Raw genomic sequence first — 12,605 nt, forward strand, 5'->3', positions numbered from 1 at the left:
GTGGCCACAGCCTCGCGCGCCTTGCTCCGCCCCCGGCTCCGCCCCCGGCTCCGCCCCCTGCCCGCCGCTGCCGTTGCGGGGGGTGGGGGGGCGGGCGCCGCGCGAGCGCCGTCCCTGAGGGCGGGCGGGGCGCTGCCCTGTGCTCCTGCCTGCCGCGGGCAGGAGGCGCTGCAGCCTTCCGGAAAGGGCCTCACCTGTGTCGAACCGGCTGCAGCGTTACCTTGGCTGTCCCGGCCCGTTTTAGGGATGACGGTCTACACGAGGCGGGTGGCGGGGACACGTCCCCTGCTCCCCAGCCCTCGCGGCAGCGTCGCCTTGCCCCAGGCCGGGAAGGGCGGGCCGGCGCCCGTCGTGGGTGCCCTTAGGGTGCTCCGGGAGACCGGGCCACGCAGCCCTGCTCCTTTTCTCTCCTCCCAGCGTCAGGATGCCAAACTGTTACACGGGCTTGTGGGGAAGAACACCTCCGCCTCGATATTGCCGCTGAATCGTAGGAATTTGGACCAGAAGGGGCTTTTGTGCTCAGTTGTGGGGAAGTGAAGCAGGGGAGCTGGAGGATTTCCTCCTGAGCTGTGAGAAGTGAGGGAACACGGGACCGGTAGGACATAAACCTGGCATAACAAATACAAATGACTAAAGGTGTCCATTTAACCTTCCATGAGGAAACAAACTGGATACCCAGAACTATTACCAGAAGCTTTGATGCCCAGCTTCACCTTTATCCTGTTGTAACGATACTCCCCATACATTCACGTCCCGTACGATACCACTAATGCCTCCTTGTTCCTGCTGAAAATACTTGAAAGATGCTGTACAAGCAAAGGCAGCTCTCTTATTTGGGGAACAGGTGAACATCTTAGGTTGTCTGAACCTTTTTTTAAAGATACATTTCACATAGGGTAGCACAACTAGTCTTAGAGGAGACGTTGGTCTAGGTTAGCACAAGGGCTTCCCACGTCGCTAGGGATTCACTTATAAGAGAATATCCCGGGGCACCCATCGGTGGGTAAAGAAATAATCTAAGCTCTAAATCCCTGAGTTTTTCAGTCTTCAGTTTCCCCTCCATCAAAACTCTCAGGATTTTCGGGGGCTCTTTCCTGATGACCAATTCAAGCAGCCCATTTCCTTTTTCAAAATGCCATAACTCGGGAGACTTGCATGGAAAGGTCCCACTAGAGCCTATTGCAGGATGTTCTTAAAGCCCTTTTTCTCCACATCTTTTATTCACAGTGAATAGCCACAGTCTCTAGCTCTACCCCAAGAAGGGGCCGTACATTTTGGAGCCACTTCGAGAGTTTCTTTTGCTGCAAGGACTCTAACCATTTCAATCAGCATATTGTTTCCAGCAGTAAACATTATGAGATACTTATAGCTGCATTTCTCATGCGTAAGGAGATAATTTTTGAAATCAGGGTAATTTCCTAACGCATTTTCTATCAGAGCCTGTGCAGAAACAGGTTGCACAGCAGAATTCTGCAATTCTCATTGTCTCTTTCTTAAAGAAGACTTGTAGATTAGGGCTGGTCAGAGAAATCACTTTAAAATGCTCTGTAAAAGAAAACAATTCTGAAAAAACTCATTTTCTTTGGAGCATAGGGGAAAAAATTTATTTAAAAATGGAGGAAAGCTTCATTTTTGTTAATAGTTTCTGATCAAAAAATAAATTTTATTTCAAACTTTTAAAACTCCAAAGTTTAAAAAATTGAAATTAAATATTACATCTGACTAGAATCTTCAATATTCTGTTTCACAGTACCCTTAATAGTGATAGTCCCCATTCAGGGATTAAGCTTTTTTTTTTTTCATGAGATGGAAAAAAACATTCATCAGCCAGCTAGCTGTGTGTCAGAGTTTATAATCCTTCTCTCTGTCCTCTCCTCTAAGACAAAAAAGGCATTTGTGTATTCAAACCAAGAGACTTCAATATTCTTTTCAGATAGACTTGCTCTATTTGGCAAGTTTCACCTCAGCCAAAAGAAGAAAAGACGACTTCAAAAATGACTCATGTTAAATGAAAATTGCTAACATCCTATGTGGAATGAAATACTGTTCCAACAGTGTATGATACTTATGAACACTTAATATCACCATTTACGTAAAAGAAACATTCAGGAGGAAGGACGCATGATGACTTTTCTGACAGACAAACAGGAGACTTACTGTGGCTTTGTGTATATGGGGCTCAAGCAAACAGCAAGTGTCATAACTGCTAGCTGACTTAGAACAGCTTTTATAGTCAGGTAGGAAGGAAAGAACCCTTCCCATGTTATGTTGTTTCATCTGTCCGTAAGTTATTGTGTTCATTAGCTGGAAGGGGAAGTGGAGCCTCAGGCATCTATTTTGGATATTTAGCACACATGTTCTGGTGGTTAACTAAGAACAAAACCAAAACTTTTTGTGGAAGACTTTTCAGAACTTCAGTACTCTGAAGGCCCATTAAGGCAAAGACTGGAGAAGATTGTCTCAGGAATAGGGCTGATATCACATGCAGAAGAATAAGAATGGATCTTCTATCACAGTTACTCCAGTCCTAAAAACAAACATATAATCTAGCAAATTCCCTAGAAAAAATCAACACTTTCTTTTTACTTTTAACAAGTAAGTCTACTCTAATCAGAGATAGTTTTTACAGTAATTGTCTTTCACTGTTTCAAGTCCAGACCTTTTGACTGAGTCACATTTATATGTGAGAGCTCAAGACCCCTTTCACATCCTTGTCCACATACGTTTTACTCATTAGACTCTCCTGGATGGAGCACTTGACTGCAAACACTTGGCTAGCATTGTGTAGAGGGACTCCTGCACCCTGGATGTCCCCATACTTCCAAACAAGCATCCAGAGGCCAGTGTGACTGCAACAACTTCTCTTCCCTTTCATCGTCTGTGACCCAGTGTCCCAAACCTGCAGATCCTGAATCCTGTCAGGCTTTACGGCTGTTACATCTCTTTTGTAAAGGCTTATTCTTAGTAAAGATAGCTGTTAAAATGGACAAAATACTAGGTCGGCAGGGGGAGGGAGAGGGTGCTGTTTTTCTTCTTTCCTCCCTCTCCCTTTATTTCTTTACTCATAAAAGCTTGTTTTCCCCTCAGGATCTACCTAAGAATGATCGTGGTTATTTTACTGGATCAAGAATGAAAAGCTTTCAAGAAGTACACTATCCTTATGACAGTTAGAGTGGGCAATATATGGTGGGGGGTTTTTTTAACTGGATGAAGTATGATTAATAAGTTATAAGAAAGCTGAGAAGATACCCATGAAATACTTTTAATGGCAAAATCCGTGTGTCTTTCCTGAGACCATGGAAGACCAGGAACAATTATTTAAAAGGAATTCTGAAAAACCATCACATGATCTTCCGTTCCTGCTGATCACATAGCCCACAGAAATGGAGTAGTTGGTGGCTGAAAGGAAGGTATCTAGCCCTGAAAGGAGTAATTTTTCCAACCTTTCTTCCTGACAGACCTTGGAAAAATTGTCTGTAAGCCAATGTAGTTACCATTACCAGGATACAAGACTGATGATTTCTGACTCAAACATCTCACTAGTGGTGCTAAAGCACACAGTACCAGCATCTTTAGTACCATCAATCCCTGCAGTGGAGGTAATTGATTCACCTTCCTCACTACGAAAGATTTTTTTTTCCCTGTACACCTTTTTATCTTCCAGAACAGACACATTGCAACTAACCACTGTTCAGACACTTCCTCCAGTGACAACTTCTCCTACCATCACTAATGCCTGAGGTACCAATTTGAATGAAGTCAATGCTTCCAGCTCTTGCTACCTCTGTTGAGGAGCTGTTCTCCCCCCACATTTCTGATTATAATGCTGAATGCAAGGTTGCAGCTTACATCTGCATGTCCTCAGAGCTCTATACGTTGTCTTGTCAGATCACATCTTGCAAATGTTGTCTGGTTAAATTCATAAGTATGCTGAATGCTAATACCAAATATTAACATTCAAATATTCATTCAAACATTCAAATATCAAATACTCTCCTCTGGTTCAAATCTTATCCCGGTAATCCTCTTCCTGTGGCCATCCAACAAGGTACAGGAAGATTATGGAGAGCTCCTGTGCAGCACGAAGGCTCCAAAATGTTTGCCTACAGATATTAATTATCAATTATCATTGGACCTCATTAGGACTTAAAAACAAGGACATCAGCCCTGCTACTTGTTCAGAACATATTTACAGAGCAAGTACTGGCATGAGTTAATAGAAAAACCATCCTGCCTCAGGACAGATTAAGCAACACAGTGGAAATAATAAACCAACTGAATTCACAGCCTTTGACTTCTCTATCAGGTGACTCAGTATGCTGCACATAATGACCATTTTAATTAAAGTAAATATATCACCTCCTCAGACAGTATTTAAAAATAAAAAGAGTTCAGGACACCACATAAGTCATATCATCCTTAAAGGGGAAGGATCCAGAAAAACATGTAGAGTATCTTCTCTTCGCTTAATATTTTAAACCCTAGCAACCAAAGCCACCAGTGTAGGATGGGAAGCTCATCTAAACCAGCTAAGTTAGTCATACATCCTAGAACTAAAGGCATTTGTGGTATGTAGCAGCATTGTTTTTAAGTTTTATGGTACCATCTGTTATATTTCAAGAAGCAATGCCACAATTAATTTTCATGTAAACCAGTAAGGAAGACTAGTTTTTTAAGAGGTTGTGTTAATTACAAATTCACTCTAGTTTTATGCTACTTGTACAGTCTTCAAAGCACATTACTGATCCCCATGGTGGAAAATTCAGATGTGATCATGAATGGTTGATGCAGTATTACATCATCCAAGACCAAAATGACATAAAACAATCTATTCTCAGTGTTGGAAAAAACAAGAAGGGTCAAAACCAATGCCCTAGATTATCTGTGCTCTTTACAGAGATGATGCAGGCTCAGCATATTTTAATACCAAAAATATCCAATTGCATCACCGTATCTAACAAACTTTTCTATTCATTGGTTAAAGGTGGTGAGTCCAAAAACTTTTTTAGGAAATATGCCCGCAGGAGAGATGTATAAGCAGCAAGTGGAATTCAACACACATGTTTACATGTCCTATTCCACTCTACAGCCATTGCATGGTGCTTATTTGACTGGATCACCTCACACGTAATCTGTTTGAGAGATAATTGGTAACTGGTTGGAAAGTAGTGTCTTTTATTAAATATTACATGGGCAAACTCCTAGGATCACCTCTGAACTGCCCACAGCCTGCGAATTACTGGCTCTTGAGGAAGACATAGTTATTTACCTTGAAGTATACTCTATGGCAACCCCCTTTCCCTGTTTTTATGAAAGAAAGACCCGGATCCCGTATTGGCAAAGAAACTGGTTGGCAGTGGAGGTAACTCAGTCCTATAAGTCCTATATAGATTTTATATTGAATCATTGGTATATAGAATCATTCCACAAAAACACTTATACATTATGTATAACCTGGAAAATACATTTATGCCCTTTGAGTACTCTGACAAAATATAGTAAAACTACTACAATTCATATTAAGTATCTCCCAATATGGTGAGTAATCTTTGTAACTGCCTCACCATAGAACAGATGTAAAGTCTATATCAACAATGTTAAAGCTTGTTCCATTTACAGTTTCACAATTTCTCATAGTCTCAACAAAAAATGTTTCCATTAATAAAATCTATTTTATTAATAGAATAGAACCATCCAATAGAATCCATTTTTAAGCAGAAAATTTAATGTTTTAGTCCCTGAATGCTATGGAGAAATTTAGAGTAGTGATATCTCCATCTTGGTGTTTCTTTGAGGTCTGCATTATAGCTCTCTTTGTAAAGAAATTTAAATAAAGACAAAGCTAGTAAATATCTGCTGCAATAACTATAACATTACAGCAAGATTAAATCACTTCCTCAGAATTCATGAAAAGAAAACAGCTGGGGTTTTAGCTGTGATTTTTTTAATCAAAAAAGGCAGTTTTCAAAGGTGACAAAATTACTTCTTTTTAAAAATGACCAGTTTCCACTTTGAGAAAATTCCCAGGATTTTCTTTTTCCATAAAGGGAAACTTTTAGATCGCAAAGGCAAATTATGACAAAACAGATACATTGTGAGACACTACTTATACTTAAAAAGTTAATGGTTTTCTTTTCTAAGCATATGGAAAACTTACAGCTCCTGCAGTATTTTCTATAGTAAAATATTTTGACTAACATTAAAATTGCAAAACATAGCAATATGAAATTAAGCTTTCTCACCTAATCTTTATTCAGCCTTCTTTTCTGTATGTGTCATATTGTATTATTACACAATTACATTTCTCGAATAGAGTCTTTGCTTCATTCAGTATGCTGAAAGTATTCTGAATATCAAGGAGTAAAATATGATGCTCACTGAATGAGTAGCAATTCAACATTTCTTTTACTCTGAACATGCAGTACGTGGCCTCATGTCATTCACCATTTAAATGCACCACTGAATAAAACTGTATGAACTTTCCCCATCAGTTTATATATGATGTTTCGAAACTAGCTTTGCATGACTCTGAGCACAGGCAGTGAAACCAGTTACCGCAGGAAAAGCTAAGGTGGGAAATTACAGCTTGTCACTGGTTCTACAATAACCGCCCATGTCCACCCACCTACTCCATGTTGATGCAAGGTGAATGACCTCTCTTCTTTTAGCTACCTTGAATTACCTCACACTCTCAAGTAAGAATGTGTTCATGCAAGCTATCACAGCAGAGCTCCACATTCACATACTACATTAGCCCATGGTATTGGGTTCATGCACCCACAGCCTCTGAGGTTAGCAGTATTATCTTCACATTACAGTTGGGGAACTGAGGTACATTGAGGAAGAACTGAAGAGGAAGGCCTTCTCCACACCTCAACAGAGCAAAGCAGGTTTGGTCTGGTCAATGTGTGCAAATGTGGAGGCTGGATCATGCTTGGTCCTAATGGACTTTTCAGAGAATTTCAGTCACCAGCCTTCAACGTGCTTCTGCTGAACATGTGCAGCTTTGGGTTTTGAATATATGCAACTTGACCAGCTTCAGCTGGCTTCTCACAGTGACAGCAAAAACTCATGGCCCTGATTTGAACATCGTAATTCCTCCCTGTTATATTAGTGCAGCTGTGCCAGTCAGCAAAGATACCTCTCTGAAAGTGGCCAACTGCAGGTGACGAAGGACGATATAACAGGACAGGAGACACTTCTCAACCACATTCTCCCTTTCTCAGGGACCTCCAGACCCAGAAGTGGTGTCTCTCCATTTAATAGGCCTAGAAAGACTTTTTTCTTTTTAATTAATTTAATAATTGCTAGAAATTTTCAAAGCATACAGGTACGAGAGCATCCCAGCTAAAGAATTTTTGAACAGGCACAACTCTGTTTTCCTCTGCCCAAACACACCCCTTTTGTTTTCCTCAAAATGGCTGAATGATTTATAAACAGAAAATGATCAGAAATCAAATCTTCTATAAATATCTAGCATGGAAAAAGCTAATGTAAACTGACAGGTGAGGTTAAAAAAGCTCCATTAACATGAAATGCTGGAAATTCTTAACACTAACGAACGGTTATAACTGTGTGTAAATGAGTATACGAAAAGTGCAGGGGTCCAATACCTTGGACCCAGGCTATGACAGGTAGCATATATCCAGAAGCTAAACCATGGCTAGAACATTTTAAGTTAGACCACTGCTCTTTTACGCTCTGGAAAGGTTGCTGTGTCCCCACTGCTGCCTCCTCACTTTCACATCAAAATGAAATACCTAAAGTTACACTGTGCTTATATTCCTTCTCCCATAGCAGAAATCAATTGTATTGCACACATTCTCACACACACACTCACTCTCTCTTTCTCTCTCTCTTTTTTTCTATTCTTCTCTTGTTATCGCTTTCCTTTTCTGGCATTATGCCTATTTCTTTCTTTTCCCGTAATAAATTGCGATGTTTCTTTTCCTGCAGTATCCTCACTTCCGTATTTCCTTTTTCCCCAAACTAACATATTATTCTTCAAACAAGAAGGCCAGCCCTCCTAAATGCTGACAGAGTTATCAAAGTTAGGAAAGCAAAAGTGACTAATGACATGTAAAAAATAGCAGTTTGCAGAATATTGTCTGGAGAATAAAATGACATTTGAGGATTTATTGGGGGTTATTCACATTCAGCTATATGCCTTAATTCATTTCAAAGAACTAAGAATATTCAGAATAATTCTCAAAAAGGTAGGATTTTATCCTCCCTAGCAAGAGGACACAAATTTATGTAGAGAATGAAAGACAAATGGCATCTCTTTTAATTATTTTTTGGTCCTTGTTGAAGGTTGATAAAGCAAAATATTTTTGTGAAAATGATCACAAACTTACATTTTCAATTAAAAAAAGACTTAAAATAATTGAACTCTTTTTCACTTCTATTATATCTTGCTCCTCTCACAGTTAATAATTTTACATTGATAATGTTTCTCTTTTTTCTTTTCCTCTGTCAATAAAGAGCTATGTTTTCTCCTTTTAGCAATAGAACTTGGGAAGACAAGTGTAAGAGGTCCTATCTACCCTGAAGTCTCTTAAGTCTGTACTCAAGGAAATCTCCAGGAAGAGTTTCTTACTAGGATATTTATCTTCTTTCTGTATATCCACTCTCATCCCTGAGGGTGGGAACTCAGCTATCCCAGTGCAATATAACTGCCTGAGTTCATCATAATCATTCACAGTGAAATGGCCCATATAGACTACAAGAAGTTTTGAAAAGGAGGGTAGCACATATGAGCCTGACAAAATTCAGCAGGCTGCCAGCACAAGGGGCAAGCACATTTGGGGATCTGAGCTGCTGAGTGGAAGGTCTTCACTGGGCAAGTCTGGCAATTTCCTGTCTTAACTGAGAATTACATGGATTAATCCTGGAGATGTAAATGTGTAGATCATTTGGGAAAGCCCAAATCTAATAGGAGAGAGTAGCTTTTTTTAACCAATAGAGACAGAAAAGAGCATTCTTCTTGACCGTGACACAGTCTGCTTGGAACCTGAGTCCAGATATCCACAGTGACACTGCAAACATATCACATATTTTGCCATCAGTTGTGTGTAGGAAAAATTCATTGTCAAGGGGACGTGTGCACTGTGGTTTAGGAAATGTATAAGCTAGATACAAGGATTCGCACGTTTGCCTGAGATGAAGAAAGAAGACAACAGAAGTCCAGTGTAGAAAATCCTATTCTGGAGGTATACACTTCAAAGTTGGTATTCATTTTTTACAGATTTCTGTAGATGTTTTATAGCTATGAAAATGGCTGATGAACTAGAACTGCATGTTTGCAATAGGTAACAATATTAAGCCTACTGCTGGCCATTACCTTGTTCCACATTTTTTAAAATATGTTCTCCATTGCATAGTCACACTGTTTATTGGGAAGTACACTCTGTAATGATGTGTTCATAATCTTTTAACCTTTAGACTTCTTCCTCTCTTCTTTCCCCCATGCTTGTTTTCTCTAGCACACATTGTTCTTCCCTTGAATTTCCTGATCATACAGATATTTGAGAACATCACCTCTGAGCAGCTTCACTCTATTCTAAATGCTTGTTTTCCATACAACCCACTTAACACTTGGCTATAATGGTAGAAAGGTGAGTCACCTGCAAAAAGATGCACAAGTGGTTAAAAGTAGCTTTCATGTTTTCTGTAGGATAAAAACTGAACCCTAAACTGAGTGCATATAGCTTGTCTGATGATTTTTTTCTCAGCTGTCTGTGCAATAATAGGTTCAAGAAAGGGTTATCCAATTTGAAGCTGATGCTGTGCTATATGTGTATGTACTGTGTACTTACTGTCTTTCATGAAGGCTTTCTGGCATACGTATTCAGACTTTCCCAGATACAGATACAAGAATGAGTGTTATGTGCAGACAGAACCAAGGTCAGGACGTCTCTAAGCTTTGCCTTCTTCAATATATGCATCTATATGTGTTCCTATTCACTTGCCCTTCATACAGACGAGGGTGGAAGCATATGCCCCAAATCCTTTGCACCAAATTTATACTTCCACCCTAAAGAAAGCTACCTGAAGCATTTCAGTCTTACCTTTACTCTTCTGCTCAGTGTCAGTGCTGTGTATCCTAGCTTCACAGTTATGGAGAAGTCAGTGACTTGGCATATTTTGCTACAATGTGTTTGTTTATTTTAGCTAAGAACAGGAAGAGGAATGGAGATAAAATCTCACAAAGTAAACATTAGTTCCTGGTCTTCTTTTTCAGAATACTATTTCACATTTTCTTTTGCTAATAGTTATCAAGTTAGTCCAACTACAAAAGACTAGCATTCTTAAATATGTTCAAAATAAGACAGGTAAACCTAACATTACATGAATACCTTTGTAATCTAGGACTAATGTTAAAATAGGATTAAGAATCCAGCATTTAATAAAGCTTGATGATCTTGCAGAAGCTGTTTGTTGACTTTTCAGGGCTGGAGGCAGCTGACCATGCTGCTTATTTATAGAATAGCTCAGGAAAATCCTTTTAAACATTAAAAGGGAAATGGAATAGAAGAGATTGACTTTTATCTCACCTACTAGAGACATTGTGTTCATAACTACTATACAAACACACAAAGAGATTTATATGGCAAAGCCTAAAATGACCTGAAATAAGTGACTTCATAAGTAAACCTGTGGTTGAGTGGCTGACTAAGCATCTGGATATCTCAAAAACAGCATATTAGTCAGCTCTAGATCAGACAGAAGTATTGTGATTTCGGCCCCCTGCATTCTTAGGCTATATTACTAAATCAAGTAATTCAAAAATCATTGTTTTAATGAATAAAATACTTTTCTTACTCTTTTATTTTCCAGATTCATCCATACAGTGAGAATGTTTATCGATTCATACTATTTTTCTCATTGAAAATGCTGAAAGATGTTTGGTGAGAACTTTTCCAAGAAGTAGAAAACATTCCTTTAAAAAAGTCCATACAGAGTTTATGAAGTACCATCTTACAGGATCGTTTTGACTTATTAGTTGGTTTTTAATCTGTTAGTCACCTGGTTCAGTGAACTCGCTTACTATATTGGTATATAACTTAGGCATCTTGCTCACTGATACATGATCTAAGCTCAATTCATGATTCTAGTCCACTTCCTCCCAGCTAAAAATGCTGTTGATTCATTAAAAAATAAGTCTTGATCTATGCAGATGCTGTTAAAGTCATACCCTGTGTATTTTTTTAAATATCTTCCCTGGCAGATTAAAAGCAATAACAATGGCTTTTCAGTCCAGTTTTCCTCAGCTTAATGGTTAGTGGCATGGTACCATAAGCACGTGTTAAAACATCTCCTGGATTCTGCCAGAAATGTGAAAAACTTCTCTTGGGAAAACCTATGCTTTACTAGAACTATTACTAATTTGTCAGTACTTTAAGCCAGACTTCCATCATAAATGTTGGACCTAGGAGTGAGAATCCTGTGGGACTACTCTTAGACAAACAGAATCAAAGCTAAACTGCCTACCCTTACAGTACTGCTGTCTTGTGGTCTGTAGGACTTTCCACCTGAGGTTGGTTAAAATCTCACTATTAAAAAAGAACTCTCCTTATCTGCAGTTTTTGCATTTCACATTTGGGTTTTTTTCAGTTCTCATTTGGTCAACACTGTCAGAGTTTACTAGCATCTTAGTTCTTGTATGTAATATGTGGCTTTGGTGGGTTAGTGGAAACGTACTTAAGAGAGTCAAAGTTTTGTCATGAGACATATGGGTGATCGCTACTTTTGCTTTCTAGAGCTGTCAGAGCAGGAGCAAAATGTTTCAGAAACGCAGGAGGGTTTTTTACCTACTTGTGTGCTTTTCTCTTTTTAAAAAGATGTTTACATAGAGATAAAATGTATGTGTGTGTATGTGATTGATAAAACATTGTAATTTCTTCTCGGCCATGGTAGCAGTGGTAGCAAGGATCACACTAGAATCCTGCTACCTCTTGCAGGAGATCTAGCCACTTTTTCTTCAGACTTCCCACAACCGTATCTTAGCAATCTCTCTGCTTACTTCAGCCTATATGCCAGGCAACACAATTCATATCTTTCTTTTAGACAAAGCTAATTCAGGAAGGCTTGCTAACTTTCTTTTTAACACTACCAGAGAAACAATTGCATTCAGTAATAACAATCTGAGTGTCACTTGAGTGTCAGCTTTAGTATGTGTCTGATATATTTAATTGAGATGCAATACTCCTGTATGGGGTCTTCCCATCTATTATTTTTCACAGTGATGAACATCCTGTTGATGTTTAATGAATGCAGAACTGGTAGACAGGTTATCTGGCAACAAGATTATTAGACTTTTCAGAAGGCACACATAACACAAGGTATACTTACCTCATGTAATCCAGCTATGATAAATAATATGAAAATTACCTTTGGACTTGGATGTTGGGTCAGTGATGCTTTTAACAGATATCAGGTAACTTTCAGGACTAGAGGATAATAGTTCAAAACATAAGCATAACCCATGTGGTTATTAAGCTCAAAATAAACTGAGGAGAAAGTAAGGTTTAAGGTTTCTTTTTTCCTGCTTGAAAATCAGCGTGATAGTCTTTGGCAGTTTAAAAGGATCATCTCTGAACCAA

This window comes from Dromaius novaehollandiae, chromosome 5, assembly GCF_036370855.1.
Source record: "Dromaius novaehollandiae isolate bDroNov1 chromosome 5, bDroNov1.hap1, whole genome shotgun sequence".
Lineage (NCBI taxonomy): Eukaryota > Metazoa > Chordata > Aves > Casuariiformes > Dromaiidae > Dromaius > Dromaius novaehollandiae.